At 44.2% G+C, this 26375-nt stretch overlaps 1 long non-coding RNA gene across 1 annotated transcript; it reads right to left on the bottom strand.

The window, feature by feature from the left end:
• Positions 1–295: 295 nt before the first annotated feature.
• Positions 296–26375, bottom strand: LOC144145543 (uncharacterized). The gene is made up of 5 exons (XR_013317524.1): positions 26311–26375; positions 16306–16347; positions 9894–9947; positions 3882–3955; positions 296–469 (listed from the first exon to the last, which is right to left on the bottom strand). It is a non-coding gene; the product is annotated as an uncharacterized LOC144145543 (long non-coding RNA).

Raw genomic sequence — 26375 nt, 5'->3', positions numbered from 1 at the left:
GCATTCCTAAGCGACCTGAAGGCTGCGGGGAGGGCAGTAAGTCATGAACGCGTGGAAACACGTCCTCTGTGGACAATCAACCGCTAAAATATTTATAGACGAAAAAAAGTCGCAGCTGAATTATCTCAAATTTGGTTGTTGTTTCCAGTACAGTATTCATTCCTGATTTGGGAAATACATATTATGACCTAAATCTGCGGTACCTCAAAGCAGGTTTATTTTATTTATATATATACGCGACTTACCCTAAAAGAGGAAAACAATAGTCACTTATGGACAGCATATTTCTCGGGAATACATTACTTCTTTATTATCAGTCAGTTGATTCTGCCATCTGGCCCGAAACTCTTGTTTTGTTTTCGCTTCATTTCCAAAGCAAACAGATTAACGGGGCCGCAGCGTAGTGAACATGCAGTGTCTTTTTTGCCCCTTTTATTTGTATTGGCCCTTGAATATTTGAGGAAGAAATCTGCAATAAAAACAAAACAAAGCAGTCGTAGAGCAGGGGTGCACGCGCAGTAAAAAGTACAAAAAAAAACCACGCTGACAAAAAAGTGCTTAGAAGGCCCGTGTATAGACTTCATCCTTTCCATCGGTTCGGCTAAACTAACGTGCCCATTTGTAAACAGTAGCGGTTCTGTTCGGCACGCGGATATTTTTTTTGTTTAATTTAGCCGACAAATGATCCTGCTACTGTATGAAAATTATGCGTCAAGATCATTAAACAATTCAACTTTAAAATAATTGGAAGCTGAAGCAGCCTCCAGAAACGGTTACCTGGAGCCCCTGCAGTGTGTAACAAGCGGAAAAAGGCCCTGGGACCGAGTTCCTCCCCGACGTTGAAGATTGTTTTTGTATTTTAAAGTTTTTAAGTTTTTTTAACATTCATGATCTTAGAATGCGCCGAAAAAGCAGCACAAAACGCAATTTGTTTTTATAATAACGTTCTCACACATCAGCCCAACCAACAGTGCCAAACCTCTGTATTCCTGCTGCGAACTTTAAGCTCATTTTATACCCATTGTTATCCTCAAGGACAGAAAGGCAAATCACTCTGCCCCTCCACAATGCCTGAACAGGCTTTCTGTACTTTCACTAGAAAACTGAACAGCAAGCTCGTAAACATTTGTGCAAAGATGTTTTGCGTTTATATATATATCAATAATTTAAGTATGATTGTTAAGCGTACTAGGAATTAGTAATGCTTGATTAAAAAATAAGTATGTATGCACACACACCAAAATGAGCTCTGCTGCCAATGATGTCGACAGTTGGCATCGTTTCACATTCCCCTGCCATATAAAGGCCCTCTCATATCCCTTCCTTTTCCTGCCCCTTTCCGTCTCTTCCCACAATAGTGACCCTCACGCACCGCTGAAGGTTTGAAGAAACGTATTAGGGTAAACGTATCCGCTCAACGTCCCAGTTCCATGAACTTAAACTACACCAGTGTGTGTGTGTGTGTGTGTGTGTGTGTGTGTGTGTGTGTGTGTGTGTGTGTGTGTGTGTGTGTGTGTGGTGTGTATGAGAGACAGCGAGAGAGAGAGAGAGAGAGATAGAGAGAGCTTTAATGAATACGGAAGAGGTTTAGCCCCACAAATGTCGGGTCATGTTACTACAGATGGGGTGAATATAGTGAGGCTTAAAAAAATAAAAAGAAGTATGCAGTAACAATGAATAAGAGGGAGAAGAAAAGAAAATCACTTCGGAATGAAGAAAAAATTCACAGCATTCGGAGAAAAAATCTGGCGATCTCAATGTTAGAGAAACTCGAGTAATCCCTAGTCAGACATATAATTTAAAAGGGCCTTTGCCCTTTGCTCCGCGTCAACGTGACTTTGCAACGAACCAAGAAATTGAGGCAGTTCTAAACAGTTTCCGCGTATCAGTCGTACAAGAGTTTTTTTTTTTTCGCCGTTTCGCGTTGGGTTGGATGCTGCGGTCAGTAGCACAAGAAATGCGGTTTGTCCTCTTTCACAGAGCACTTAGAGCACAATGCAGAGTTCGTCCTCCCTATAGTAAACAGAAAACTGGGAGTGAAGGCAACGTGCAAGCGTAATCTATGAAGGACACCTTCAGTTTGCTTTGGTAGGGCTCACTGAAACTGGACATTGCACTGAGGGTCAATCGCATGCAGAGGCGAGGCTATCCTGAGAGGGTCCTGCCGGACAGACAGCTGCACGTTCCATCCCAGTGCGGAGGCGGCCGTACGTCCGTCTTTTCCGGAATACGAGATTCCAACACACCGCTTTCGTGCCCCGCTTTCGCTGCTGCGTCAGATGCAACGTTCCACTGGATGCCGGAATGACGTGGCAGCTACTCAAGCGAGGTTCCGTGCACGCCTCATATCTCAAGTGAGCGAGCGGTGGTTTCAAAGGCAGAATGAAGAATCGACGAAAGCTTAAAGCCCCGTGTCATGTTGATGAAGCCTGTACAGTTGCATTTAAATTTACGGTACGTGACGTAGCATAAACCCCTACTTCCCTGCAACGCCTTCGTTTGCCTCTCCTCTGTACCGCTCAGCCTCTTCTGCTTTTTTCCTCTTGTCCCCGCTCTTCTCCACTCCCCCTGCGGCTCCTAGCTGCCTTCTTATCTTCTCTCCCTCTTCCTTCCACTCCGTGTAGCCACCCCTTTTAACGTGACCCCTACGTCAACCCCGCTACGCTACCCATATAGTTTTTCTCGCTGCCTTCTTCTTCCCTCTCCTCCGAGTTCCTCCCTTAGGTCAACCACGTGTAACCCATGGAAACGGTATCGGTGGCTCTAGGGCGGTCTAATTTTTTTCGGTGACTACGTATTGATTGCTGATCTACTTGTTAGTTCTAACACTCGCCAAATAAAAATGGGATTCCCTTGGTTGGGCAACCGGTTGATTATCACGGCTGGGAAGGCAGTGACCAGAGAATATACCCCGAGCGGCGAAACGACGACTAGAACATGTGTGGCTCATTCGGTTGACAGCTACTGCGACAGGTAAATGGAAGGATAAATTTTTTCGCTTACCTAAGCCGGCAAAAACCAAAATAAAACCAATTTTGCCGTATTGTGCACGTAGAAAATACGACGAGTCGTATAGCTCTACCTGTTAATTTCGTGTTTATGCCCCAGCTGAAATTTTCGAAATCTGCCCCAAAGTAATGTTATCAGAATTATACCCAAATTATACGTGTTGTTATAGATAAATCAACTTTTAGCACCATTTACGTTCAGGTTGAAGTATTTTTCCTATGGGAAAGATTAACTGCATCGTGATGTGTTACAGTGGATTTTGTCGGTAATTCCCTTTTCACATACGTCGTCTTTTTTTCCCGAGTGATTGTTCTTTAATACATGATTGCAAGCCTCGTGTGTCTTATCTTAGGAATCCCGTACTGTTAGATAACCAGCGTGGAATCTTTGCAGAGTGGGCTGACAACGCTCTTTACGAATAAGGCAGTTTTTATTTAAGATTACTGCCTATTACACTCACCGACGGAAACCTAGATTTTGTAACCTCCAAAAACACTGATAGCGTTCGATTTAAAGTTTGGAGGAAAAGTACTTTATATCGCTCAACCGCAAGTGCAAACCTAATTGCAGTGATAGAAATGTTATTTTTCCCATTCCGCAGAGCAAGAAATTACAACACGTATTTGCAAAAAACTGCGGGCATACAGCGTCACATCAGAAAAATACTTATGGCAAAATTCGGAAACGCCAATTCAAACATTTCTTCATTCATTGCACGCAATTTCGTTCAATTGGTGGTGTCCGAGCCATTGATAACTATTGCCACCTTCAATAACAACACAGCATAACAGTTTCTGTATTTTTTAAGTATACCTCACGCTATGTTCAAAGAATATTTTGTAATTGCTTTTATTTGTTACGAAAATTCTTACCCAGAAAGCTTCAATAATTCAGACAGGAGTAATTTCGAAACTCTGAAGCTGGCGATGCCTTTGTTGGCACATTCCTGGGAAACAAAAAAAATTGCATGTCAATATTATTTTATTTTCGAAGAAACTTATCTTCCTCGGATAGTCACGATATTGTGTAATCCCACGGGCAAAATCTCAACACTTTCCACATATTTGACGTAAATACTTTAATAATAACACCATGGATCCAAAATTCACAGCGTCATCTTCATTATCCATCTTGAAGTGCCTGACACAAAAATGTCGAACAGGGTGAATTACACAGAAACAGATGAGGTGAGGGCGCAAGCTCTGAACTTATAGATGTTAAAACACCAGCTAGCCCACTCCCAAGACTTGCTGAATTCATTATGTAGTTGCTCATTCAGTGTTATAAGCAAGGAAAAGTATACAAGGAAAACCATCTTAGGCAAAAAGTAGTCGTTCCTGTAGAAAAAGGAACAATATCTCTTTACGAGTAAAGCGCAAATATTCATAAAATATCCTTGCAAAAATCTGCGAATCTTTAATGCATGACGCGATGGATTGCCTGTACGTGTGCATCCCTTCTCTTCACATGGGTAGTCCGCGAAAAGAGGGCCGATAGTAGTTTTTTTATATTGTCGGAGACGCAGCGTAGCGTATCTCGTACAGATGTCCTTAACCTGATTTTTTTTATCAGGATTAGTAAGCTTCCTTACGCCGATCTAAATATTTGCTGCCCAGAGACGAGAAAAGGAACCTCCAGTGATAAATCCCCAAGCCGGTCTTTTGTATACTGGAAAGCCTTTTCTCAAATGGAGAGCACTTCTAACAGACCGATGGAAGAACTGGTGCTAAAGAAAAATTGAGCCAGCTTTGCACGAGATCAGAAGTATCCTAATCCACTGAGACATCTTTCATCTCCACGTAAAAGGCTCTCCAAGTACCGACATTGCTTCCAAAGAGTCATGGTTAAATCTGGGCATGAGTCGAGTCACCAGCTGTTACGCAAATTTGTGACGCTGAATGGCAATGTTCAGGATACTCAGTAGGCGGTATACCGTTCGCCGACAGGAGCCTCCGACTCTCCCATTGACTATACTTATCTGCCTCTCGTGAAGCCATCATCAATAAGTAGGTATTCAATATCCTACATAGGTTTGCCCAATGCAAAATTTATATTTTTCAAACGTCGGCAGTACTTTTGCGGCAAAAGTTTAATATTGTCTATCCCAAGCTGTACGTCTAACAAATTTACAACTTCTACGGGTATGACATCGAGCACAGATGTGTTCGAGATTTTACAATAGTCATATCTGAGGGCAACGTTAGTGGACAGTGCCGCATCTTTACGCTGTACCTGAAAGGAAATATATTTATCCTGCGCCATGCACTAAGTTCGCTTTGAAACACCCATGAGCATACTTACACGCATCCAACTCAGTAAAACAGCTAGAGTTGTAGCGACATACGACTGGAGTGGCGCCTACAAAGTATCTGGATATTGGCAATATTACCGTAAGTTTTCGATAATATTTATACAGTAATTACCCTAATAAACTATTCAATGGTTTTCAAAATACCGTACGATTTGCATACAACAGCAGCGTTCTCGGTCCCAGCAATCGAAGTGGTTCCCAGGACATTAGTGTACACAACTTTTAAAGGTCTGGTGAATATTTTATCAGTTTCTATCGCATGTGTTCATGGAAATAGAAATATCGCTCTTTCGACGACGTATCATACATTATAGATTTTGTCTTTTGAACAATTCAAGCAAGATTATTGCTTGTAAACCACAGAATGACGGGAACAACACGTCACAACTTTGAAGCGCTCCCTGTGTTTACTCATCTTGCCCCTAAATTACATTTTCTTACAGTTTACCAACATGACAATAACAGGAAAAAATGGAATGGAAGCTCAGTACATTAGCAATGCAATTCGGTAGAAAAAGCCAAAAAGCAGATAATTTGGTGAAAGAAGAAGCCGCTGCAGACACACATAAAACGAATACCATGCGGAACAAAATGTGTTAAACATTTTATGCATGGTGCTCTAAGAAATGCGGGTGGAATATACATGGGCGGCTTCAAAATTGAACTTTTGATGCCAGCAGGAGAAATTTTAACAACACGCATAATATAATATCACTCGGAGTTTTATTAGAGTCGCGAGCGGGATGAGAAAAAGTTTAGAGGCAGCACCGTATTAAGAAACTTCTTCGATCTTGTTGACAGCTCGCAAAGAATACAATGCCACATGCCCTGTGACGTGTATAAAACAGCTGGCGTAGCACGACAGTTTCGAACTTTGTGATATGATGTGTTAACGGGAAGTTTGAGCTCCGACCAGCCTTTGTTTTCGTACAGACGGCTTTTGTGATCAGAGGACAGTATACCATCTGGCGCCAGACCTGAGTAAGTGTCTTTGTACGCAGCAATGCCACAGCTATATTTAGACACACAAAAAGATCCCAACATTGAAGAGTTGCGCAGTAGCAACACTGAGGCTGAAACCGAAAGGCACCACAAGACGTATAAAATCAAGTAAAAATCCTAATTAGATAAAGTCCAAGCCATGTTAAAATATCCCGCTGGCATAACACTACACCCGTCATCTGCAGTTTTGCATACCACCCACAAATGTTACATGGCGAGGATCCGCAAGACGATATGTTGTAAAGTAGTGGTGGTGGAGGTGGTACAAAAACGAACGCGGCTGCACTTCGCTTCTAAGCCTCGAGACGCACCCGTTATCAGCTGCTGCGAAGCGCGCGTCTGTGCAATTTGAAGATAGTTTTAATGTTGTAGTTCAGGTGTACAAGTGAAGTATAAAAAAATTTCAGCAGTTCACAATACCAGTACCAGGACGGTGCCACTGCACAATACACTATTAATCCCGCAGTAGCAATGAGTATTTTGCAGCACAAAGGGCTACAACATAACTTTTAAAAACGCAATTTTTTGTAGTACCATATTTAGCAAAAGTAATCCATTTGGCCATAATTGGCACAACAGTCAGCTTTTTAAGGGCATGTAACTGCACTACTGACTTTCAGTATTACTTTAGAACAGGAGCCCGCAACCTGCGTACTGCGGGCCCCATGCAGCCCGCGGGGCAGTATTATGCGGCCCCCAGCTGCATATGTGAGCGACTGAAAAAAAAAAACACAAAAGCAGCAGGAATAAAACAATTCTTCTTGTTTTGTTTACAGCCAGGATAACACTGAAAAGAACAACCAGAGCTTCTCCAGTGAAATTTGCTGTGATGAGACCAATCTGCAGCGAGGGAAACGCTTTCGGTTCTCAATGCGTTGACATGAAATCGTGCGCAGATTTTTAGAGCCTAAGCTCTGCTGGGGATTTTGTGATGCAGCATGCAGCAATTGTATTCTTTTCAGTGTCAACAGAGAAATGTATCTGGTGCTTAAATCGCTTAAGTAATTTGTAGGCCAAAGCCAGCGATTATCGAAGACTTCTTCACTGCTGCATCTTGTTTCGGTGTCGTAAAGTTCACCTGTCATGCCGCACGCATCCGGATCACTCTTATCCTATCCTGGCACGGTACACGGCTCGGGCTGTATTGAGCACACCTGGCTACGGCGCTGGCCACCCGGGTCTAAATCCCATTCGAACACAAGTTTTTCTATATATTTTATTTGCGTATTTTTTTTCTACAGCGGCCGTAATTGGTTTCATTCGTGCAGTCGCCAGCAACTACGGCCACTTTTCGTGTTTGATTAAACATCTTAAGCTCTGAAAAAATATGTCGAATTTCTTATTAATTGCGCGGAATGTTGCTTTTTGATAATTTCACATTTTTCTGAAAAAATACCCCGAAAAAAACAGTTTTTTACGCCCCTCAAAATTTTTTGCAAACTTTTATCTGTACCCCGAGCATGTCGTCAGAGCCCCACCCCCTCCTCCTGTGACTTCCTATCCAAGGGCGACACGCCTCTTTTGACCTCAAATGGGGTTATACGGGATACACGACCAGAGAATTCATCTTTTCGAGTTGGCATTGTCCCCAATCTTCCCAGCGACATGATTGTCAATGACTGTCAAATATTATAGCCAATTCGCTGAGTTTTTTCTCTTTGACTGTAAAGCACTCCCCCCCCCCCCCCCGCCCACTTATTTGCAACTGCGGCGTCCACCTCAAAAGGTGCCCGATCCTTGCTTCAGAAGGAAGAGGTAATAACGCAAATAAAATTCAGCGCCAAAGACAAAACGGCGGAAGACATTGCAGAGAAGAGTCGTCATTTTGTTAAATTTGAACATTTTAAAGTCTAATTTTTTATTTGCAGCGTAAGTTTTTATACGGTTAATTATGGCATTGAGAACTGAGTTTCCAACAAATTACCTGAAAATATGTCCTAGTATATGGGGGGGAAAATACGGCTTTTTTAGTTGGTTGCAAATTTAATTATGGCTGCCCTGGTTGCCAACACTAAAATTAATATTTTGTTTGATGTAACCGATATAACACATCTACGCAATATCCTTCAAACCATAAAACTCAGCTAGACTTCAGCGTATTTTTGTCTTTCGAAGGAATGTCACTCAAATTGACAGGAATAAAGTTTCAAGAAAATGTACACACAGACTGCCTTAAAAAACAGGATGAACCTGTGCGCTACAAAGACGAAGTATGTGACATTTTTTCCTTCCCACGTACATAATAACCGTGTATTTTGCGTTACCTCTCGCACAACCGTAACTCAATGAACGGCCAAGCGAAAGGGTTGGTAGGTATCGTTCAGAAAAATATTCATGCCAAACAAAGAGCATAAGAAATCGCCAGATCTACCGACTGCATAAAGAAGTTATTGATTTTTTCTAGTGTGGTTTCAAAAACGTATAGTTCGTTTTACTTACTGGCCGTGTTATGGTATGCTTGCATGGGGAACAGCTATATGGTAATTCAAATAGACACTACTGCTTACAAGAAAGAATATTGAGAATCACTGAAGGGTATAAAGTTGACAACCGTATCCTCTGAACTATGAAAGTGTTCGACAAACGTAGCGTTCTACGGTCAAGCGAAAAGTATCGGCCAGAAGAACAGTGTAACGTGTATGTATTTTGGTGTGAACAGACAAGTTAAAAAATGAGATGAAATTGTCGCGTCGTGCAGGAACGTTTTACAGCAGCGTCATGTAGCGGTGGCACTCGCACCTTCCTAGCGTTCAAGCAAACTGCATTGTGCTCGTGGCACCGAATTTACAAACATGTACTTAACGCACTTGTGACAACGTCTATTCTTTTCAGAACAGCTGGGCGAATGCCACACGTAGTCCAACCTGAGGTGGATTGAAGCTCGCGCAGGATCATCTCTGAATATCGGACCCCGGCCGTAACTTCGACAACGCTGCTTCCTCTCCGCAGCTTCGCAACGTCGCTTACAAAAAAAAAATTCCTGCTCTGATACAGAGTGACCGATGATCATTTGTGTGCACTGCCCCATCAGTGAATGCTGGTGCATGAGTATGCATAAGACAAAAAAAAATCTTGCATGGAGTGTTTTGCGACCTTTAGGCACCATTTTTATTTATGTTTATCTAAAAACTTACTGCATGCGGGATGGGCATAAGGTGGAAACAATATTCATGATACAATAACACAAACAGCAAAAGAAGAAACAACGAATTTTCGTTACGCTGAGTCACTTAACCACCAAACTCCGAATGGTCTACGAAGAATCGGGATGTTTTTACGTAGTTTGGAGTTTTATTCAGTCCTGTATTTAAGGCGGGGGCTTTATTTTGTTATCGTATTTTGAGAAACAGTACTGCGATGTGTCAGCGCATACATTTTTGTCTCGCATCACTTATTGCCTACTAAAATATTGTTCTAAACACGGCGTGTTTCTTGAGAACGCATATGAATCTGTGTTCATTTCTGTGTGACCTCTACATGGCAGAAACGCGGTCTGGCGAATTTAGGCTTTGGTTTAGTGAACAGGGTAATTCCAACACAAAACCTAATTGAATTCAAGAACATAACTTACCGATATTTTGTCGAGGCACGACGCTTGGTGTGACGAAAGTAATTGCGTCTTTGTCTGAAACGAAACCGACAAGGTTGATATTAGGAATGGCAAATTGAATAATCACGGTTTAAAGACTGAGACAAATTTGCTTCCGTGTCGAGAAGGAAACGAATGTTTTTCCACACTATTTCCAGAACTTAGACTGATCACCAGTTAACGTTTCTGACAATTTTTTTGAATGGACTGCCTGGATAACACACTGGCCTATCCGGGAGCACTGCCCACACGCCCGTCATCAGAACTCGAAGCGCGAAATTTAATCTTTTATTCACCTGTTTGATGCATTTTAGTTATCCCTTTTGCTGCTCGAATTAAATAAAATCAAAACACGCTCTAATGATGCAGCGACATCCTCCAGAGTTTCTCCATTTTTGGCAAGAAACCACAAATTCACATCAAAAGCGTGCCTTTGTGTTGTGTTGCTTTCGCAGATTCCAGAATTTATCATCGGAACCTCGTGTTTGATATGAGGAAAGAACAATGACTTGATTTTTTCTGAAAAGCCGATTTGCATGAGCAAAGACGAAATTAATATCAGCAATTCGCCATAAGGATTTAAAACCTACACAATTTATTTAGCATTACACTATTCCTCAAGCAGCTATCAGCGTTTCAATAAATACGAAGGTGGCTTTGGGCTGGCCTCCCCCGCTGTGGCTCACTAGATAAGGCGTCGTGCCCCTCAGGCCAAGGATGCGGGTTCTATCCAGGCATCAATGGCTGTTTTGACAATCCCCAGGTTGTCAAAATTATTCTGAAGCACCCCACTGCGGCACGCACCATAGTCAGAGTGCAGCTTCAGTGCTGTATACGCCATTTTCTCAACTCTTTTCGGCGTTTCTTAAAGGAAGAAAAAGTTCATACAATGTGCAGTGACCAAGCCTGCTAGGAAAGAGGCAAACACTTCAGTTACTGCTGTTTCTTGCAGTTATTGATGGTTTCTCGGCAAATGTAACACGCAATGATCTCCCTTTCACGCAGGCCCTCAGAGCCAACAAATTTAAGCTAAACGAATTTCACCATGCTTCTTGACCTTACGTCTTTGATTCCACTGATGATTTCGCGTATCTCCCTATATTTGTCGCAAACATTTCTAAACGCTGTTACGCTACAGTATACATGAGCATTGCACGCATGTACGAATTTATTGCGGTTTTAACTAACTATTTGGACGAAGACAGAAACGAGCTGTCCGTCATGTTACTCCTAGCGTTTCGTAAGATGTCTCATGTAAAGGATCTTCTCTCAGAGAAGGCAACAAAAGTGTATTTTTTGAACTTGAACTAGAAAAGTACGGCAAAACCTATACACTAAATCCAAATACTCCCTCTTTGTGACGCGTTATTGCATCACAAGTGCATAGACGCTCAAGCATATTTCTCTATTCATAGCAGTTTGCACTGTTCTAGGTTTGGTGCAGAATGCAAACATCAATCAGTATTTTTCAACCTAAATACTATTTCTTTTTGTATTTTATAAACTGTTGTTAAAGCTTATTAAGACAGTGGTTTACTGAAAATCTTCAGGAAAAGCCATCTCAATGTCCGTAGGTGCGTGTTGGTGAAATGGGGGTAGGCTTCAGGGCGTTTTGACTTAGACGATTAGACGATTCTATGGACGATCATTAGACGATTCTATGGTATTGTTCTGGCGTAGTTTTTATAACCTCAGCCAGAATTCATTGGTATTTCCGGCGTTTCTCAGGCATTTACAGTGCGATCAAACAACTCGTTCAATCACCCAGCTACACACGAAGTTATGAGGAGACACTGCGCAGGATCGTCGCCTTCGTCGTCCACCCGACCGTCCGCAATATGTCGTCTGGACCGCGAATTTTTTGCCCCACTTAACCCTAATGCCTGCTAGAACCGGGTTCTGTGCGCTGTGGTAGGCGAAGCCTATTAGAGAGAAACGTTTTAAGCAAGCAGAAAGGGAAAAAAAGATGGTCGCGTATTAGCCCACTTCGCAGTAAATGTCGCGGAAAGAAGATTGCCTTTCACAGCCTCTGCAACATAACTCCCTCCCTCACGTATATCTGCCGCCTGCCTCTCACGTACTTGCAATCCCGTCGCACTCCTCCCAGGACAAACACGGTGGAGGTTTTTTCAAGTTAATTTCATTTTCCCGCTATTGATTGTGATGATGACTCCGTTGCGGTTTTAACCTATACAGGGGGTGGTGAGAGGTCTCTACTATAACCATTAGGAATGTAAAAACTACGCCCGCACCCTGCACACAGAATTCAATATGCGGAAACGCGCAGTGGCCGAAGAACCACTGGGCCGAAAAACTCATCTTACCAGCACTACGTCACACCAGGACCCTTAGTGCTATCTGCCAAGGGTCGCCCTCTTCCACCGTTCCAGAGGGCAATTTGTACGTGCTTTTCGAAGCCTGCAGTCCCACTGCTCGCGATCCATCCATGGGGTGGTTTTGTCACTGTTGGACGTAAAATGCTGCCACAAAGTAAATTCTCGCCGCGAGCTCTTTTTGTGTTGTAAAGTAAAAATATTGTTTTGAACGCCTATTTTTATTTGCTATCGTAATTAATTAGCGGGAGTCTATTTAAAATAAAAGAGCACTTCCCAGTACTAGTGATGTTCTCATGCATTGACTAGAATGTGCAAAATGGTGTCTTATAGGGAAAAAATTGACATGTATGCAGTGTGTTGCTAGATCTCGTGGTTTCGAAGGTTTTGCTTATGCCAACATATCGTTCAAGAATTCTTTTAAAGCGGCGCTTTCTTTGCCTCACTTGTGCCGCGGTTTCGCCTAGACGCCGTGCAGGAAAGATAACAAACACAATAGGTTACCACTAAGGCACACCAAGCGCCTAAAGAACGAATAACTATTCCTGTGGTCGAAATTGAACCTGGGTCAATCGCTCCATAAAACCGGCGTCTGTCCAATAATGCCATACCGACAACGTCGAAAGGGTTGGGATTTTGGACTTCGAGTATGACTCAAGATGCATGAGAGATGGCTTTGCGTTTTAACCATTTTTCTCTTAAGGAAAGGGCGTTGAATTCGGTTTTTTGGTGGGGTGGCTCAATCGAGGGATTGAAGCACAGACCGATATACAGACCAATATTTTCGGATCTAGAGAGTCCAAGAAATATTGTCGTCTTTTATATAGCTTTTTTGTAATATGCTACCATGGAACGCACTGACAAATAGAAGCACATTCTTTGAGTAGTGTCTATTTCAGCAATATAATCTATATGCATCCTGGAGGTGGTAGCATTTTGCTTTGCTACTCGCCCTGCTCATAATATTGCAATGAACTGTGAAGGACAGGGCGCCGCTTATGATATCTTGTAATAAGTGGCAAGGATACGGTCGCGCCAAGAAACCCCGCTTCTTCCTTATGGCCTTTATTTAAGGCAAAAATAACTTGCTAACATGTCAAGGAGCCAATCCCGCTTAAGCTTATATTAGTGTTTTAAGCAGTGCACATGAACACCCTCATACCTGCGGAGTCAGACGACCGAGAATGGATTTCATAGAGTTCAATGCACTTATGTAGTTCAAATCTATCAAAATGAAATTGAATTACCATCAGCAGCAAAAAATATATGTCAATGTTCTGTTTGCGCTCTGTCATTGCCAACTGGGAGCATGATCTTCTGCACTACAAAGTGACCAAACTTCCAGCACGTCTTCTAGTCACTGGCGTCTGCACTGCTCTCATTGGGCAAGTTTGGTCTTTTGGAGGTTTGAAATGAGCAAGGTAGTGCAGTGTAATAAATCTACACCACGAAGTTGGTTGTAGTTAGAGGCACAACAAGGTGGTTTAACTGTAGTTGGTTTGTAAACTGCGCAGTTTGTAGGCATTGGTGGCTCAGCAATTATTAGGAGAAAAGCAAAAAAGAAGTCAGCGGAGGGAATGCATGCAGGACAACGATTTGTTTAAATGTGTGATGATACGCTGAAAACGCGAGGTGTACGTAACTCGCGTAGCAGCCACTGATCTGTGCACACAGCAAAGGCCACCCACTTCATAAACTGTCTGTACCAAAGAAAGCAACCTTAGGATTGATTAAGTAAAAATCCTGCGTTATGGGTGTGTAAGCATTCCTTTTAATAACAAAAAAGTGTGGTGGCCTCATGCAAGAAACTGTTTGCTCAAATAACAGCAGATTTCAAGTGTTTCAAAGCTGTTTCTGATCATGACAAAATGACTTCTTCGTACAATTTTCCTTTTCCAAAAAATGTTTCCCCACTCAATGTCAATGAATCTTGAATTCTCCTTATCAGACATATAAATAAGTAGCATAGCCAGAGATGAGCTCATGCGAGCGCCGGGATCGGTTTTTCGCCAGATGTTAGGTGGCGTGTAAGCGTGATTTAGAGAGACCATACGTGAACATACGCAGAATGTATAACCATTCAAGGAAACTTTTGATAAAAGTCATATTCAAAATCTTATTAAGCAGGGGCACTCAACAATATGTGTTACGGTTACTGAATGACAAGCGGTTTTTAATTATTCAAATAACTAAAAAGATGTGCAATTTTCTTGCAAGGCCTATACACTCCTGGGAAATGAATTCGCCGGATCATAGTTCCCTTTTTCTGCGCTAGGGTAGCGGGAAAGTTAACATTATATACCGCAAGAACGTTAATGATAGTTAATGTTCTTGCGTAAGAGGATAGAATGTACCTCGGGCTAGAATAGCTCTTAAGTCCCGTAGTTTACGTCCTCATGGTACACCCGTGTGTATTGCGGTGCAGCATTGTGGAATATTCACATTTGGTGGACCTTGTTGAGAGGTGATCGCCACTGTCATAACCATTTTTCAGCTCACCTTTTTAACCATGTTAAAAAGAATCGCTACCGTGTGGCCTCAACCCACCGACTATACTCTGGAAGCTCCACGCACGAAGAGAACACTTGCGGGCCCTTCTTCCCATCCCCAGATTGAGTGTCTGTCAGAAGTCTGCGCGGTACGGTGGATTTTATTCTTCGTCCACCTGACACATCATGGTAGCAATGCCACGTGCTCACACCTTTCGGCTTTTCATGCTCTGCTCTATTTAGGTATATTAACTGCAACGACGAGAGGAGCTCGATTATGGAACAGTTTGTTTTCCATGTGGCTCTTGTTTCGGCTTATGTAGGGAAAACGAAACTACTTAAAAGGCGCCCAAGCAAGACGGCGCGTCTTGGATGTGCGGATGAGTTGCGGTTTAGTCGAATAAAATACATTTATGTGCCGTGAATAGAACAGGTGTAGGTGAATACAATAAAGGCTTGTACTTTGTGAAAACCGTTGTCCACCATGAGCCCTTATTTGAAAAACTCTGCTTGAACATATCTCTTCACTACGCGTTATCTACGCGCACGTTCAGCTTTTTAACTCCGCCCTAATCTGCCTCAACCGTGTTCTGCACTTTAAAAGGCAACCACAATTTTATATGTTTTATCCTTCCCGCTAATATTGTTTTTGAAGCATTGATAGGGAATGAATTCCTCTGGAATATGTTCCCTCGTTGGGAACAGGTCACACAGTGTTCAACATTAGTATACAGGATGTCATAAGTGGCATATATTAAAGGCCCTAGTGCATATCGCTTTAAAACGCTGTTGATAAAATATGAAGCCTTTATTATAAACGGCTATGACACAAGGAACTCCAAAGAAGTATACACAGAGGTGTTCGTGCGAAGATTACGTCGGCACTGTGGATATTGCTTACGTACTGACAAGTCGCCCTTGATCATTTCTACACTGCATGAGTGCCGATCACTTTAGGAGCTCGGTTTGTCATCGTAGGTCACTCGGTGGACCCAAGTAGAGGCACACGGCGTCCCGCCGTAGCGGCTGTCGTCGTGGCGTAACCCAGAGGCTTCGAAAGTCAAGCGGTTTATATAGTCATCAGCGTTCGAAACTCGTGAACTGCTGGCTCTTGTCGTGTATCTCACTGTTGTTTAGCTTAATAAAAACTGCAGAGTACATTTCAGGGAAAATACACGTAATTATCCGGCAGCGCCCACTTTCATTTACTTGGGAACGCTCTTTGCGTTGTTTTTCCAATAGCAAGCGAAAAAAAGTGGCAGTGCAACACCAGCACGTGCGGAGGAAAAGCAAGCACAAAAAAGAAAGTACTCTTCGCTGGCGCAGTTTAAGGCAGAGGGCGCGCGAGCGCTGCGAAGGCGGGACATTTGAATTGCATTGGGTGGTAGCATTGCGCGGATATTGGCGCTACAGCCCTTTATGGCGAATTACCGCTCTACACTTCCGACAGCTTTCATGTTAAATGGAATGGATTTATTATTGTTTCTAGTGTATTAATAAACTCAGGAACACAAACACTGTTTCTTTTTAACAATTTCGCAATGATGATCCGTAAAAAGATTGTCAACTTACAGCGTCTTCAATAATTGTCGGTCGCGCACAGTCTGATATTACCTGAAAATAATTAAAGGAAACGCTTAGGGAAGAATTCTTTAAAACATATTCCATTGATTATATGCTGAGTTTTTTAGGCTTTGTTGGAAGGATTTTTCGTAGTGTTGAAAAGTTCTTCACACGCGATTTGTGCTTTCGGAACCCCTTAGAAAGGATGTGTCACGGAAGGAACGACTTTATTTAGCTCTTCTGAATTTCTGAGTCGTCAATAAACAGCGGTAGCAATACAAAGGAGTGGCTTTATAAGAGATTCTGCGCTAAAACTCCACGCACTAAAATATTTCACTGATTGAATCTCTACCAAAAACATTTGAATAAGAAGTCGGTGGAACGCCATATGAAGGGCGATTACCAGGTCAAGAATACGGAATTTGTAAATGAGAAAGAAATCGCATTCTTATTTGCGTTTAAATACGCGACAGGACAAAAAAATAACGCATGACTCTTTGAAAAATTTATAATATTGGGCGTTTTTAGACATCAAAATGTGATTTTAGAAAACTCTTTGTTAATTTTTGAAGACAGATTTCAGAAGACTTTTTGCGGACATTCAAACACGAAGTAAACGCTGAACAAGTGTTTTCCCTATACGTGACTCACCATTCTAACAAAGATCCTCTGCTGCGTAGAACACTATAGTTCCCTGAAGCGGTGGAATTTTTTTCGATGGATGAAATGACAAGCACATCTGGAAGTCTTGGCTCAGTGTAAAATATTACGAGTGTCAACATCACCATGGCTTAAATGAGGAAGTATGTTTGGGGCTTTGATAATTGCAGCTTTTTAAGCTTGATGAGCTATGTTAAAACGACCGAATTCCAAAAGCCAAAACTGATCATTCTGGCACAGGCCAAAATTCGTGCTTCCTTTACCGCCACAATCGAGGGCGAAAACATGGCTCGGTGCCGCCGTTTGTGAAGATATAAACGAAATGATGCTGGGAATGCAAAATAAAGAGGCAAGGCGCCCTTTGTTCTTAACATTCTAAAGCCGCCAAGAGGCTACCCTCTCAACAAAACTGGCGGGTCCCAATGATTGCATTCACGTTCACGTATGTGCTTCCCTTTAGCTTCTATAAGCTAAAGAGTTGTAACGCGCAAGCATAACGCGCACTTTTGTCCCGAGTTATGCAAACAGCGCTGAATCCGCAACGCTGAATGGGCAACAGAGTTAGCAAAGGCAGCTCAGTGACAAAGTCAGGCGTCCGCTTCTCCATTCCACAGGCTGATTGTCTGGTAACGACTTTCGTCAAACAGCACGAAAGCATTGCGTGTTCGATCACTTATCTCACGACACTTATCTCACGACATCTTGTGGCCAAACATAAGATGGAATCAGAAGGCCAAACCAATATGTATGAATATGCGCAAGAAAACTGGCTTTTTCGCCTACATATATTGAAACGAGCTACAAAACGCAAACGTTTAGCGTAAACAGCAAAGTGTACTTAATCGCAGTGAATTCTACAGTGCCAGTCACTTAAGTGGGAAAAGAAATGTTCTATAAAGCTGTGTTTTTCCATTTAGTCTGCATAGCCATTTGGTTGTCGTACGGAATGCATACGGTTACGTTTGGCTTCAGAGTACTTGAAAATGACCGCAATTGTCATTTTCATGACCGCAATTGGAAAAAGGTTGGGCGTGAACGATGTCTGCTTTATGGGAGCTTTCTATTTAACATGGGCCGGCCTGAGAACGAGTATACACCCAGGTATACAAGGAAATAATAGGTGGCCATAAAGATGGGTTTTCAGTTCAAGACCCCCCCCTGTTTTTCCAGGTACGCTCGTGAAAATGCATGTCGCTCAATACATCACCAATGAAAGTAGAGCGCCCAATAATGAAAACTTTATGGCGATACTACTCTTATCTTCAGCGGGCGGTCTCAGAGGTGTACCTCTCATAAACGCAAACATTAAACATTAAATGACTATTCTTTTGCTGTGAATAAATAAGCAGAAAGCCTGTAGTTCAGCTGAGACCACTTTATTCGCGTAAGGAGAACATTGTGTTCTGCTGAGGCATCTTAGCTTGCTCCACAAGAATATTAATGTTTTCGCTTCAACGCGCCAACCCCACGTTGGTTGTCTACGTTGGACGAATCATCAAGAAATCCCCTAGATAAGGAAAGACACGGCGTAGTAGCCAAGCGAGCTATCCAGCGCCTTTCCTTTGAGTGCTTTGGTTTGTACGTGTCATCATTTTACACACGGAGAGTACGAGCTCCGAAGCAAGCGTTCGGCCCCCGGCCGCTTCTTTGTGGGTTGTTTTCTACTTGGCGTCATCGAGTTGTCCGTGGAGCGTATTTTCTCAGAGGGCCAAGGGCCGGCATTCCGCCGCTGACTTCGAGTTCCCTCAATGCGCACGGAAGGCTCCAGATGCTTCTGTCGCTCTTGGGGACGCCCACTCGAACAGATCTGGGGCGGTATTATCGTAACTGTCCCTTTTGAAAACGTCCCTTTTGCGTCCCTTTCATCGTGACGTACTTCCGGTTAAGCAGTGGACGTGGGCAGCATGAAGAAAAGTTGGCAGTAGGTTTGCCGCGCTCGGGTTACGTCACGTCCGGTTGTTTGCTTTTAGCCAATCAGGACTCGCCAAAAGGGACACTTTTGAAAGGGACGCAAAAGGGACAAAACTCGAGAATACCGCCCCTGGTGCGTTTGTGCCTCCTATGCTTAAAATTGTCACCTCGCCTACCAAGCGCCAATACACAATAATGACTGCTTTTTTTATGCACTTACCCAGAAACCCGGAGGGGAGGGCAGCATCGTTTGGTCGGCCCCGTAACAGGAAGCGTAGAAAATTTTGTACCCAGCTCGTACGGTTCACGAATATATCCTTACATCGTATTACTTGCATCGATAGTAAAAAAATTTACTCATAAAATTAACGCAAAATTTAAGTTCTTTTAAAAGTATTTAGCTCAGGAGTTTTTTTTGCTCAAATGAGTGCTTAATTGACAATCGGTAGAGTTTTGTAGTTTTCGAATATATTTTTTTCTGCAAGTGTTTAAAAAATCTAGAATAAGGGTTCAAAGATTTTTAATTAGCAATATCCGCATATGGTAGATAAATTGGTAAAGAGGCAGTGGACCACTCCCACAACAGGGTTCAGAGTTCATCTTTGTATGTTCTATTGGCTACAAATGTAGGGCACACGTGTCAGCTTCACAACGTACTTGCAGGTGAATCTATCATGGTATATATATATATATATATATATATATATATATATATATATATATATATATATATATATATATATATATGTATATATATATATTGTGAGCACAGGAGTCATCGTTCTCTCGTAACTGTTAGTCGACTGGCCAATCCCACCTAGCAACTCATCATCAGTGTGGCGCACGCGAGCACCACACCATCTTCTTCATCTTTGATCCTCGCGCCTTCTTGACCATTGCTTCTCGCAACGGCCTCTCGGCGAGGTTGCGTCGTCATTAAACGCGTCCTTCGAGTCTCCCGTGTCGGAGTCTTGCACGTGGTGGAGGTGCACCTCGATCCACGTACGCTCTCCCCGGCTTCTCCCTGGAGCTTCGCTCAGGTCGGCGTGTCCATCTTCCCACTCACAGCATGCCAGACGGCGATCAGACCAACCCTGCCGATGGCCCAGCACCCGCAAGCCCGCTTGCCCCAGCGTGGATGATCACCAGCCCGCAGCGAGACCCTCAGAAGTTTTCAGGACTCCCTGGAGACGACGTAGAGGATTGGCTCGACGATTATAACCAGGTGAGCGCCTTCAATCGGTGGGACGATAAGCTCAAGTTCGCAAGCGTCAGGTTTAATCTAAGAGAAGTCGCTAGGACATGGTACCTGAATAACAAGGAGGACTTAACTGACTGGTCGCGGTTCACCGCAGAAATACGTCGAATATTTGGCACGTCCACTTTGCGCTCAGACGCGGCCAAGAGGAAGCTTGCTGAACGCTATCAGCACCCCGCCGAATCGTACACGTCGTACATTGAAGACGTTTTGGCTTTATGTAAGCGAGTGAACCGAGAAATGGCTGAGTCTGATCGAGTGAAGCACATCCTCAAGGGCATTTCTTCCTTTGCGTTCAACGCACTCGCCGTGCAAAACCCGACCACCGTGGGTGATATCGTGGCGATTTGTCAGCGCCTAGCTGATCTCCAGGCCATGCGCCTGCAGCCATCATCTTCCGACACACTCGTACCTGATCAAGGCAACCTGCGCGCCATGATAAGAGCAATAATTCGCGAAGAGCTGCATGGGCAGACGTCATCGAGCTTTCCGGTGGTGCAGCCACAGACATTCGGCTCCAGTCTGCGGGAGATTATCAAGGAAGAATTGGCCGCAGTCACGTGCACTTCACCTCCGAAGCACGACTTTCGCGCCGGGTCTGCGCACTCTGATGTGGTTACTATGCCACACATCCCTACCTCGCCCTCCGTTCCTGAGGCTCCCCATGTTCACCTGGCCCCCGTCTCCGCTGCATACCAACCGGCCACTTACCATGCACCATACTACCCACAATGGCGGCCGCCTCGCCCAACATGCTACTACTGCGGCATCCGGGGCCATATTTCCAAGTTCTGCCGACGGCGCCAGCGCAATGAACGTCAAGCATTTTCTACTCCGCCACGTGGTGATTCCCGGTACACGTACGACTACCGACCGCAGCCATTTGCCTATTTTCGCCGCCGCTCACCCTCTTCTCCGGACTCCGTTGATCATCGTGCCACCAGCAGGTCTGACAGCCGCCGATTCTCTTCACCTTTCCGTCGATTTTTGTCTCCCCTCCGTCCAGCCTCTCAGAACGTCGACCGCCGCGCGGAAAACTAGGAGCCGCAGTTCAGGGAGGTAGAACTGCGTCACACGGAAAAAAGACAAGTCCTCCTGACCGGCCATTCAATATTTTGGAAGTTATTGTCGAAGGGATTCCCGTCGAAGCTTTAGTGGACACTGGCGCGAGCATTTTCATTATTCATGCAGACTTGTGTTCGCGGCTACGGAAGGTCAGAACTCCTTATGTTGGTCCTGCTCTACGCGGCGCCAACAGAAATGTGATTCAGCCTTCCGGGCAGTGTACAGCGCGTGTATTCATCGAAGGCATCCGCCATCACATTCTCTTCGCAGTATTAGCCCCATGTGCTCATCAGATGATCCTAGGTTGGGACTTCTTGTCATCAGCATCTGCTATCATTTCCTGTCGTGCACCCGCCCTTTCTCTTACTGACACGGTTTTCGACACGGTACCGGACGGGCGAATACATCAATTGGTGTCAACTTCCGATTTTGTTCTGCCTCCTGGAGAATCCGTGTTTTCCATCACGTCTGACAGCATCGTCGATGGCGATGCGCTCATCGTGCCAGCTGGACACTTCATTCCCAAAGGACTTATGATACCGGCATGCCTTGTCCGTTTTTCTTCCGCTTCAGCTCTCGTAGCCGCTGTAAACACTATGACTGAGCCTATTTTGCTACCTCAAGGCACTACTGTTGCTTCTGTGCCCCGCGACGATCCCGTAATCGTTCTTCCGGTCTCCTCGCTTTCTTCGGACCAACCGAGCCACGCATCAAAGCCCTCGCCCTCCCTTTTTGCTAGTATCATCAGTTCTGACCTCACCTCGGATCAAAGAGAAGCATTGCTCAAGTTGTTGACTAAGCACCAAGGATCATTTGACTGCTACTCTTCCGTCCTTAGCCAGACGTCTGCCGCAACCCATCGAATCGAAACTGACAACTCCTGCATCGTCCATCGCCGCCCATATCGTGTGTCTCCACCAGAAAGAAAAATTATTAATGAAAACATGGATGATATGCTGAAGCGGGACATCATTCGGCCCTCATCGAGCTCTTGGTCATCACCCGTTGTACTAGTTCGGAAGAAAGACGGAAGCGTGCGATTTTGTGTCGATTACCGAGCCCTGAACAAGATAACTCGTAAAGATGTATACCCGATGCCGCGTATCGACGACGCTCTTGATACCTTGCAAGGAGCACAATTTTTCTCCAGCCTTGATCTTCGGTCAGGATACTGGCAAATTCCTATGGATGAGGCCGACAAAGAAAAAACAGCCTTCGCCACACCAGATGGTTTGTTTGAGTTTAACGTTATGCCTTTCGGTTTATGCAACGCGCCTGCAACCTTTGAGCGCATGATTGACAATGTTCTTCGTGGCTTAAAGTGGAAGACGTGCCTCTGCTACCTTGACGACATTGTTATCTTTTCTTCTACCTTTGACGAACACCTTCACCGTCTAGATGTAGTTTTAACGAGCCTCGCCAATGCTGGATTGCAAATAAACACCAAAAAGTGTCGCTTTGCGAGCAAATCAATCAAAGTTCTGGGGCATGTCGTCAGCAGTGATGGAATTCGCCCCGATCCCGACAAGATCAACGCCGTAGTTAATTTTCCGCGACCTCTTCATCAAAAAGACATTCGAAGTTTTCTGAGCCTGTTATCCTACTTTCGTCGGTTCATCCGTAATTTTGCCCAAATAGCGTCGCCACTGAACAAACTACTAGCATCTGCGACCCCTTTTACCTGGTCTGGTGACTGCGAAGCGGCATTCCAGACACTCAAGGATGCCTTGACTTCTAGACCGGTTCTCTGCCACTTTGATGATGGTGCTCCCACTGTACTCCACATGGACGCCAGTGGACACGGTATCGGCGCTGTCCTTTTACAACGCAACTCATCATCAATAGAGCAAGTTGTTGCCTATGCAAGCCGGACTTTAACACCTGCGGAGCAAAACTACACTATAACGGAAAAGGAATGCCTTGCCGTTGTTTGGTCCGTCCAAAAATTTAGACCGTACTTGTACGGGCGTCATTTCTCGGTTGTGACTGACCATCACGCGCTTTGCTGGTTGTCGTCACTGAAAAATTTGTCGGGCCGCCTCGGTCGTTGGATTCTCCGCTTACAGGAATATGATTTTACAGTGACCTATAAGTCAGGGAAGAAACACATGGATGCGGACGCTCTTTCCTGCTGCCCGTTGTCACCTCAGTCAGATGATGAGCATCCTGGTGTTAACTCCCTCATTTTGCCGATTGCACCTGCACATTACGATGCCTACAACTTGCCTGATAACCTGATCTATCTACAGCGGGCCGACACGTACTGCCGAGACCTCATCAATCACCTCGGCGGCTTGGCGCAGCCTTCTAACAGTCGCTCGCGTCGCCAGCTAGACAAATTTCGACTTTTGAATGGCGCTCTGTACCAGTACAATTACCATCCTACCGGCGACAGATGGGTTCCTGTGATTCCCCGATCGCTTCGCAAAGAGATTCTAGAAGTGTTCCACGATGCCGCCACCGCTGGCCATCTGGCGTTTCACAAAACGTTTGACCGCGTCAAGAGCCAGTTCTTCTGGCCTGGCCTCGCCACCAGTGTCGCCAAGTATGTTGCATCTTGCGCTGCTTGCCAGCTCCGAAAACATAAAACCACGGTACCTGAGGGACAGTTACAACCCATGCCTTGTCCGTCCGCTCCTTTCCACGTGGTAGGAATTGACTTGTACGGGCCCTTGCCATTGACGACAGCAGGTAACCGTTGGATCGTCACTGCGGTAGACCATTTAACCGGATACGCCAAAACTGCCCCGCTTCGTACCGGCTGCGCTTCAGAGGTGGCTCATTTCTTTCTAAAAGACATATTCTTGCGACACGGCCCTCCCCGCATTCTTCTCAGTGACCGCGGGACAACCTTCCTCTCAACACTGCTGAATGAAGTTTTTCGCGCTGCTGGTACCGTCCACAAAACCACATCGAGCTACCATCCCCAAACAAATGGGCTTACTGAGCGATTTCACCGCACCCTCTCCGATATGCTTTCGTTTTATATAAGCCCTGACCACACGAATTGGGACACCGTTTTACCCTTCGTCACGTATGCGTACAACACCGCAACGCAATGAACTACTGGCTTTTCGCCCTTCTTTCTCGTTTACGGCCGCCCTCCATCTTCCGTCCTCGATGCTGCTTTCTTTTCTGCACCTGCCTCTCCGCAAGCGGATGTCCCAGGAGAGTTTGTCTCTCGCCTTGAACACTGCCGCCGTCTCGCACAGTTGAACACACAGGCCTGTCAAGAAGACCGCAAGTCTCGTTATGATGCCACGCATCGGATTGTTTCCTTTCAACCAGGTGATGAAGTGTTACTTGCGACTCCAATGCGTGCAGTGGGATTATGCGAAAAGTTCCTTCCACGTTTAATCGGTCCTTACACCGTTCTGGAGCAGACTTCTCCAGTTAACTATCGAGTGGCTCCTACTTGCCCCACGTCCGACCGTCGGCGCCGCGGAACTGAAACAGTCCATGTCTCGCGCATCAAGCCATTTCATCGGCGCCCCTCGTCTGTTTAGTGGCCGGAGAGGCCGCTTCCGCGGGGGGGAAATATTGTGAGCACAGGATTCATCGTTCTCTCGTAACTGTTAGTCGACTGGCCAATCCCACCTAGCAACTCATCATCAGTGTGGCGCACGCGAGCACCACACCATCTTCTTCATCTTTGATCCTCGCGCCTTGGTGACCATCGCTTTTCACAACGGCCTCTCGGCGAGGTTGCGTCGTCATTAAACGCGTCCTTCGAGTCTCCCGTGTCCGAGTCTTGCAATATATATATATATATATATATATATATATATATATATATATATATATATATATATATATATATATATATATATATATATATATATATATATATATATATATATATATATTTATATTTATATACAGAAAGAAATGCCGGCAGTCTACAACGCCAAAGAAGGCATAGGGGAATGGTTGGAATATTTTTTTTACCGTTAGTGACGTTACACTTTTTTATTAATATTATTATTATTAATTACGTGAGAAAGAAAGAAAAACACGCGCCCAGAGTGGGGACCTAACCCACGCCTTTCGAAAGGCGTGGGTTCAAACCCAGAGTGGGGACCGAACCCACGCCTATCGAAAGGTGTGGGTTCGGTCCCCACTCTGGGCGCGTGTTTTTCTTTCTTTCTCACGTAATTAATAATAATAATAAAAAAAATGTAACGTCACTAACGGTAAAAAAATATTCTAACCATTCCCCTACTATGCCTTCTTTGGCGTTGTAGACTGCCGGCATTTCTTTCTGTATTTCCTAACGAGCCCCTCATTTTCCAAACCCTATATATATATATATATATATATATATATATATATATATATATATATATATATATATATATATATATATATATATATATATATATGGTATAGGAGTGGCAATACCGGTTGAGGGGACAAAAACAATTATATAAAGACGACACATAAGTGACAGGCGTCACTGACGTTTTCTCGAGGACAAGGAACAAAGAAAGGCCAGTCGGTCCAGAGAAGTATGTTGGTGAGTACACGCAACACTGTAGCGCCATAATTAAAACGGGAACTGTGAACCGCAATAAATTTTCAGAGATCCCACTGACAAAAATTGATTTTTGAATGTCTTTTTTATGCAAGTAGGCAATGTTGGCCCATGATCACACTCTACACACCAGGCGCATTTTCAGGGGGTGGTAGCTTGTTAATCATAAATTTACTCTACACAGCACGCAGTTTAGGTGCTGCGATTGTTCTTTATCGAAGCTTCACACAAAAAGAACTACGAGTGTTTAATTTCCTAGTAGTTACAGTGAAGGTTATGTTAGCAAGTAGCTGCCGGACTGAAGATAATATTTCAAATACAATAAAAGGTGTAAACACCGTTTTTATGGCACAACTTGTAAAACGACATGGTGTGACTTCGAAACGGCATGGAACATTGGGAACTTACCTTATAACAACTACCTTGATTAGTACGTGAGAAGCCCAAAATGCAATGAGGGGAGAAGGGAAGACATAATTGTAGCAGCCCCTTGCTAGAGTATAAGAAAAACAGGCCTAGGAGAACGCTAAAAAACGGCATATGTCCTGCGCGAAATATTTGATTTTCGATTTTGAAAAAAAATTACCTTGACGTCCTCAGTGTGGAGCTCTTTCGAGCAATTGTTCATGGCGCCACAGGCAAGTGAGATGT

Source organism: Haemaphysalis longicornis, unplaced genomic scaffold, assembly GCF_048455015.1.
Source record: "Haemaphysalis longicornis isolate Haplotype H1 unplaced genomic scaffold, Haemaphysalis longicornis Haplotype H1 scaffold_7, whole genome shotgun sequence".
Taxonomy (NCBI): domain Eukaryota; kingdom Metazoa; phylum Arthropoda; class Arachnida; order Ixodida; family Ixodidae; genus Haemaphysalis; species Haemaphysalis longicornis.
This window is presented reverse-complemented; position numbering and strand designations above follow the sequence as displayed.